We start from the raw sequence: 6,000 nt of genomic DNA on the forward strand, positions 1-6,000 counted from the left end.
ACTCTGGGATGATTGAGAAGAGATCCTGGCCCTCCTCTGTGTGACAAACTTTCAAGTATTTGAAGACTGCTATCATGTCTCTCCACAATCTTCTCTTCTCCAGGCTAAACATGCCCAGTTCTTTCAGTCTCTCCTCATAGGGCTTTGTTTCCAGACCCCTGATCATCCTTGCTCCAGCTTGTCTGCATCCTTCTTGAAGTGTGGTGCCCAGAACTGGACACAGTACTCAAGATGAGGCCTAACTAGTGCCGAATAGAGGGGAACCAGTACCTTGCACGATTTGGAAGCTATACTTCTATTAATGCAGCCCAAAATAGTACTTGCTTTTTTTGCAGCCACATCACACTGTTGGCTCATATTCAGCTTGTGATCTACAACAATTCTAAGATCCTTCTCACTTGCAGTATTATTGAGCCAAGTACTCCCCATCTTGTAACTGTGCATTTGGTTTCTTTTTCCAAAGTGCAAAACTTGGCATTCATCTCTATTAAATTTCATTCTGTTGTTTTCAGCCCAGTACTCCAGCCTATTAAGTTCACTTCCAAAATGCTTTTGATAAATTCCCTCACCAAAGACTACTGAGCAAAGTTAGCAGACATGGAATAAAAGGAGGGGTCCTTTTATAGACCAGTAATTGGTTAAACAACAGAAAGCAGAGAGCAGGAATAAACAATAAATTCTCCCAATAGAGGCAACGAAATAGTGGGGTCCTACAGGGATCTGTATTGGGACCAATTCTTTTCAACTTTTTCATAAATGAGTTGGAATTAGGGGTGAGCAATGAAGTGGCCAAGTTTGCCAATGACACCAAATTATTTAAGGTGGTTAAATCAAAAAGTGATTGTGAGGAGCTCCAAAAAGGTCTCTCCCAGCTGGGAGAGTGTGCGTCCAAATGACAGATGCGGTTCAATGCAAGCAAGTGTAAAGTGATGCACATTGGGACAAAAAATCCCAACTCCAAGTATAACCTGATGGGATCTGAGCTGGCAGTTACCGACCAAGAAAGAGATCTTGGGGTTGTGGTGGACAGCTCGATGAAACTATCAACCCAGTGTGTGGCCACTATAAAGAAGGCAAACTCCAAGTCAGGCACTATCAGAAAAGGAGTTGAGAATACAACTGCCAACATCATCCAGCCTTTATACAAATTTATGGTGCAATCACACTTAGAATACCGTGTACAGTTCTGTTCACCACACCTTAAAAAAAGATATTGTATTGCTGGAAAAGGTGCAAAAAAGGGTGACTAAAATGATCAAGGGAGTGGAGCATCTTCCCTATGTTTAACTTGGAAAAAAATGAGGCTAAGGGGAGACATGATAAAGGAGTACAAAGTTATGCATGGTGTGGAGAATGTAGATAGCAAGACATTTTTCTCCCTCTCCCATAATACTAGAACCCAATGTCATCCCATGAAGCTCATCGGTGGGCGATTCAGGAAAAATAAAAGGAAGTACTTCTTCACACTGTGCATAGTTAAACTATGGAATTCACTACCACAAGATGTAGTGATGGCCACCTATTTGGATGGCTTTAAAAGGGGGGTGGATAAATTCCGGGAGGAGAAGGCTATCAATGGCTACTAGTCCTGATGGCTATGTGCTACCTCCAGTTTCAAAGGCAGTAAGCCTATGTTACTGGGAAACGTGGGAGGGTGCTGTTGCACCATGTCCTGCTTGTGGGTCCCTGGTGGACACCTGGTTGGGCCACTGAGTGAACACTGATCCAGCATGGTTCTTTTATGTTCTTATGATTCTAGCTCAGTTGTTCAGCAATTTAAACACTGACAATTTCTTCTAAGCAAACAATTTGAGTTTTTCTGACTGAATGTTATTTAAGCAATTAGGTTATGGTAGTCCACAAACAAGATGAATCTTGAAAAGCATACAAATTGTCTTGAATCATATGTTTAAGCCTATCTATTTTATTTTGAATTTGTGAGTAATGTCTAGAGAAGATGGTACTGTTTGATCCAAGTATTGCTTTCATCAGAATTACGCATTTAAATGATTTTTATATCTGCAAGTGTATGAGTAGCCCATCTATCTTAAGCACTAATTCCATAATAAATGGGAATTCCACTGTGAAATACTCCTTCCTTTATCATAGAGAATTCACTTGTCCTACAAAACTTTCACGTTTTCCCATCATCACAAGAGAGATAAAGATTACATTATGTGCTCTAACACTTCTCCAGATCCCAAGTTTGCACCTCAGTTCTCTTATTAGCCAAAAGGGATAACTACCTACCATTCTTTGAGAGGCCTTCAGGTCTACAGCCCACTTAAAAGTCCAAACGTTTCCCCTCCTGTGACGTATTGTATAGAAAAAGAAAACCAACAAAAAGTAGAAGGGCTGTGTAAGGCTGCTTCTTGTTACTTATTTTTCCACCAGAAGCTTTCAAGTGAGAGATGGTGGGAAAGATGCATGAATCGAGGAGTATATGTACACTCTGAAAAAAATATAGTAATACTTTAATGCAGACACTATCTTATTTTACCATGTCAGCAATAAGTACAGTTCCAACTGGATATTATGCATTTGCAAGTGGAATGAAAATGGTCCATTCCACACCCCATCTTAAGACTGTCAACCTACACTTGAGCTTGAAAACACCCCCCTCCCTCCAATAGCCTTGGATAGTAACTCATGCTGTTCTCTCTGGTACTGTTCATATAGTGTAGTACCTATGTACAAGTAATTCTGAATGTAGGCATAAAGATGTGTGTATTTATATGGGAATGAAACCTGTTCTGTAATGTTTGTTCCACACACATTTATGGAGTTAATTAAAAAATGCAGGCAGATGCTTTAAAGTAAAGGGTGAAGCATCTCTTTTAAAAGTCAGTGATGAATAAAAACAAAACTTTCTATGCCTGCTTATTACAGGTCATGAGAAATACAGAAGAAGCATATATCTATTCTTCTAGCAAAATCAATCGACAATTTCTATTTTTAAATTAATATAATTTGAAAAGATTGGATACTGTTTCAAGACACAAGGTCTCAAAGATACCAAGTTAAGAGTTCTGGGGTACAATATATTTTAATGCCTAACATTTCATCTCAAAGGAGAGATAAGAATAAAAGGATTCTCAAAGTTATAAAGGCCTTGTTTCAGTTGTGTCACCCATAATATAAAAATACAATTCTCAACTAGAACAAACTTTGCCTATATTTCTGCCAAGTCTGATTGCCAAGCATTTCTAAACAGCTACATCTGTTGTTTGTGTCTGTGGATTGGAAACCGACTACTTCAGAATGATTAAAATCCCAGGATATTAGACACTTCACTATCAAATTATATACTGACAGTGCATTCCTATACACGTCGACTGAGTTCAATAGCACTTACTTTCAGGTAACTATGTATAAGACTGCAGCCTAAGTTACTTCAACACAAGACCTCCTAAAACTACAAGTCTAATAGAGACTGCATTTGTGAATAACAGGGAACACATTTATCAGATATATTTAATAGCTTGTTATGCCTTATAATTTTGAATTCAAGAAACAGTCATGATTGTTAATAATAATTTGTTTTTGTTATTGCTATCACTGGACTATATTATCAATATGGCCACAAGTAGGTAATACAATCTGGATATTAAAACAAAACAAAACATATGCAGCATTACAGCATGCACATCACCACTTCACCCTAAACCCATTTCTCAAAAATCACAAGTAAATCTTTTAAGTTATGAAGTGGTAATAGATGTAATGCCAGGAAACCAATTACAAGCTACATGTTTTTAGACACCAGTTCCTGATTTCAGTACTTTTTCTGTTTACATTAGATACAATATATGTCCTACACTAGATGACATTTCTCTACTTTAAAAACAAGTTTACTTTAAATACATAGAACAGGGAAATCCTCTAGGATTTACTAGGAAAATGGTGGGACTATATGAAAGGACCAGAATCTCTCTTTGAAAGGAGGAAGTGCACTGAACGCAGTGCACCGAAAAATGAACGCCTCTAATATAATTACTTAATTTGAGAGTCCCACAAAACATATTAAGAATTGGCTTTCGTATAACAGCAAAGCCGTTTATGAAAATGTAAGGGAAAGTCAAAAGGTCTACCGACATAGTGCAGAAGAGGGAACACCCATACAGTTAACTGCCACCCACTACCAAACACACGTGCTGCTATTGAAAAGCCTGGGATATATATTTTTTCCGCCTCTTTCAGTAGGTGAAGCGGAGGAAAAGCTTCCCTGCCGAACCTTCTAAGAAACCCAGCAGACAAGCATACCCGAAAGCGATCGGTCCGGCTCCCTCTCATCTACTGAACCCAGGCAAGTCATGAGGGGATACAAGCTGCCTGCCCAAGAGCCCCTCTGCCCTGGGCCCCCGCCCTAAAAAGCCTCAGCGTGGCCTCTCAGGATCAGTCAGAGCCTCTCTCCAGCCAGCTGATCCCCGGCGCAAGGAGCCGAGCCCCGGCAGCCCCTGAGAAGCCCCTTCCGCTCCTAGGGAAGCGAGTCAACCCTCGCTGCAGGGACCGGAGCCGCCCTGGCTCGCCCGATCCCCCTTCCTTCCTTCCTTCCCTCCAGCCACAGGGAGCCTCGGCGCCGGCCAAGGGGCTTCGGCAGGCGGAGGAGGGATGGCTGAGGCCTGCAGGCTCCCCGCGAAGCCTCCGCGCTCTCGTAGCCAGGCAGCCCCGGCTCCCCCAGCCGCCGGTGCTCACTCACCCGCCTCGTCGTCCCTGCTCCACGGCGACCGGCTGTCTGGGGGCGGGAACGCTCTCTCTCGTGCTTGCTTGGTCTCTTCTCTAGCAGCGGGAGGGAGGCTCCTCCGACGACCTTTATGTGAGAGACGGGTAATCTCCAGGCTCTACGCGCTCCGCTGCCAGACCGGCCACCATCTTACATTAGGGAGAGACTGCTTGCTTGCTTGCCTGCCCCGGACGCTGCTTCTAAGGCGCATGCGCACGAGTCGCCAGAGAGGCGGGTGCGGGGGAAGGAAAAGGTAGGAGGCGACGCGACTCGACGCGGCCGAGAGCATGATGGGACTTGTAGTCTTGGTGACCAGGATAATTCGGAATGGGAAGCAGGGCGACCGGCCGGCGAGCATGTCGTTCCCTTGCCTGTAGGTTCAAGAGGCGATGGGATTAGACTCCCAGCAGCGAGGCGATAATGCAGCGATCTGCCAAAGTGATCGGGTGTCACTGAGGCTGAACCGGCTTGGTGTAAACTAGTGTTTCGTTTGAAATGTCCCCGCTTCGCCTTTTCTAGGTTGCAATCTCCACAATCCACTTCGCATATTCCGTGAGAGAGCAAGGGCTTACGTAGGAATCTTTGTCAAAACGACGCACCAAATTTCACGAATCTCAAGGAATACAAGGATGAGATGCGGGGAGAGATGCGATGGGCACAGTGCCAGTACATTACTATTATTATTACTACTACTACTATTACATTTATATCCCACGTTTTTTCCTCTTGCAAAAAACCCAAGGCAGCTTACATGGTGCATCTCTTTATCTCTATTTTGTCCTCACAACAGTCCTGTGAGGTAGGTCAGGCTGATAATCAGTGACTGGCCAAAAGTCACCCAGCGAACTTCATGGCCGAGTGGGAACTAGAACCTGGATCTCCCAAGCCCCAGGGCAAGACTCTAAACACTACATCACATTGGTTTTCCAATGTCTACTCTAAAATAGGGTTATCATCCTTGTGGCTGAGAGTTTCCTGAAGGGCTGCGAAGTCCAAGTCTAGTTTAAAGATAAAGAATGATAAGAAGGGAGATCAGGATAGGGGCCTTGAAGTTGCCCATTCACAGCACCTGGAGAGCAGACTGAGCAGGGCATATTTCAATTGAAATTATAGCAATTATTTATGGATTTGCATCTGTAAATATAAATTAGTTTATGTAAACCTCTGCCCGCTATTTTGGTGATATGTAAGTGGCTGCCATAAATCTGAAGTAAACCCTATGGAGTTAAATGGGACTTACTCCCAGGTATAAGATTGCATTACATATCTCCTGCCAG

At 43.1% G+C, this 6,000-nt stretch overlaps 1 protein-coding gene across 1 annotated transcript in view; it reads right to left on the reverse strand.

Annotated features, from left to right (window-relative positions):
* CNOT4 (CCR4-NOT transcription complex subunit 4) overlaps positions 1–4,777 on the reverse strand; it is a 70,251-nt gene extending 65,474 nt beyond the window's left edge. The window contains exon 1 of the mRNA XM_063133691.1: positions 4,700–4,777. The gene's annotated coding sequence lies outside the window, so the exon portion shown is untranslated. The remainder of the gene's footprint in view (positions 1–4,699) is intronic.
* Positions 4,778–6,000: the final 1,223 nt, after the last annotated feature.

Source organism: Elgaria multicarinata, chromosome 9 (assembly GCF_023053635.1).
Source record: "Elgaria multicarinata webbii isolate HBS135686 ecotype San Diego chromosome 9, rElgMul1.1.pri, whole genome shotgun sequence".
Taxonomy (NCBI): Eukaryota; Metazoa; Chordata; class Lepidosauria; order Squamata; family Anguidae; genus Elgaria; species Elgaria multicarinata.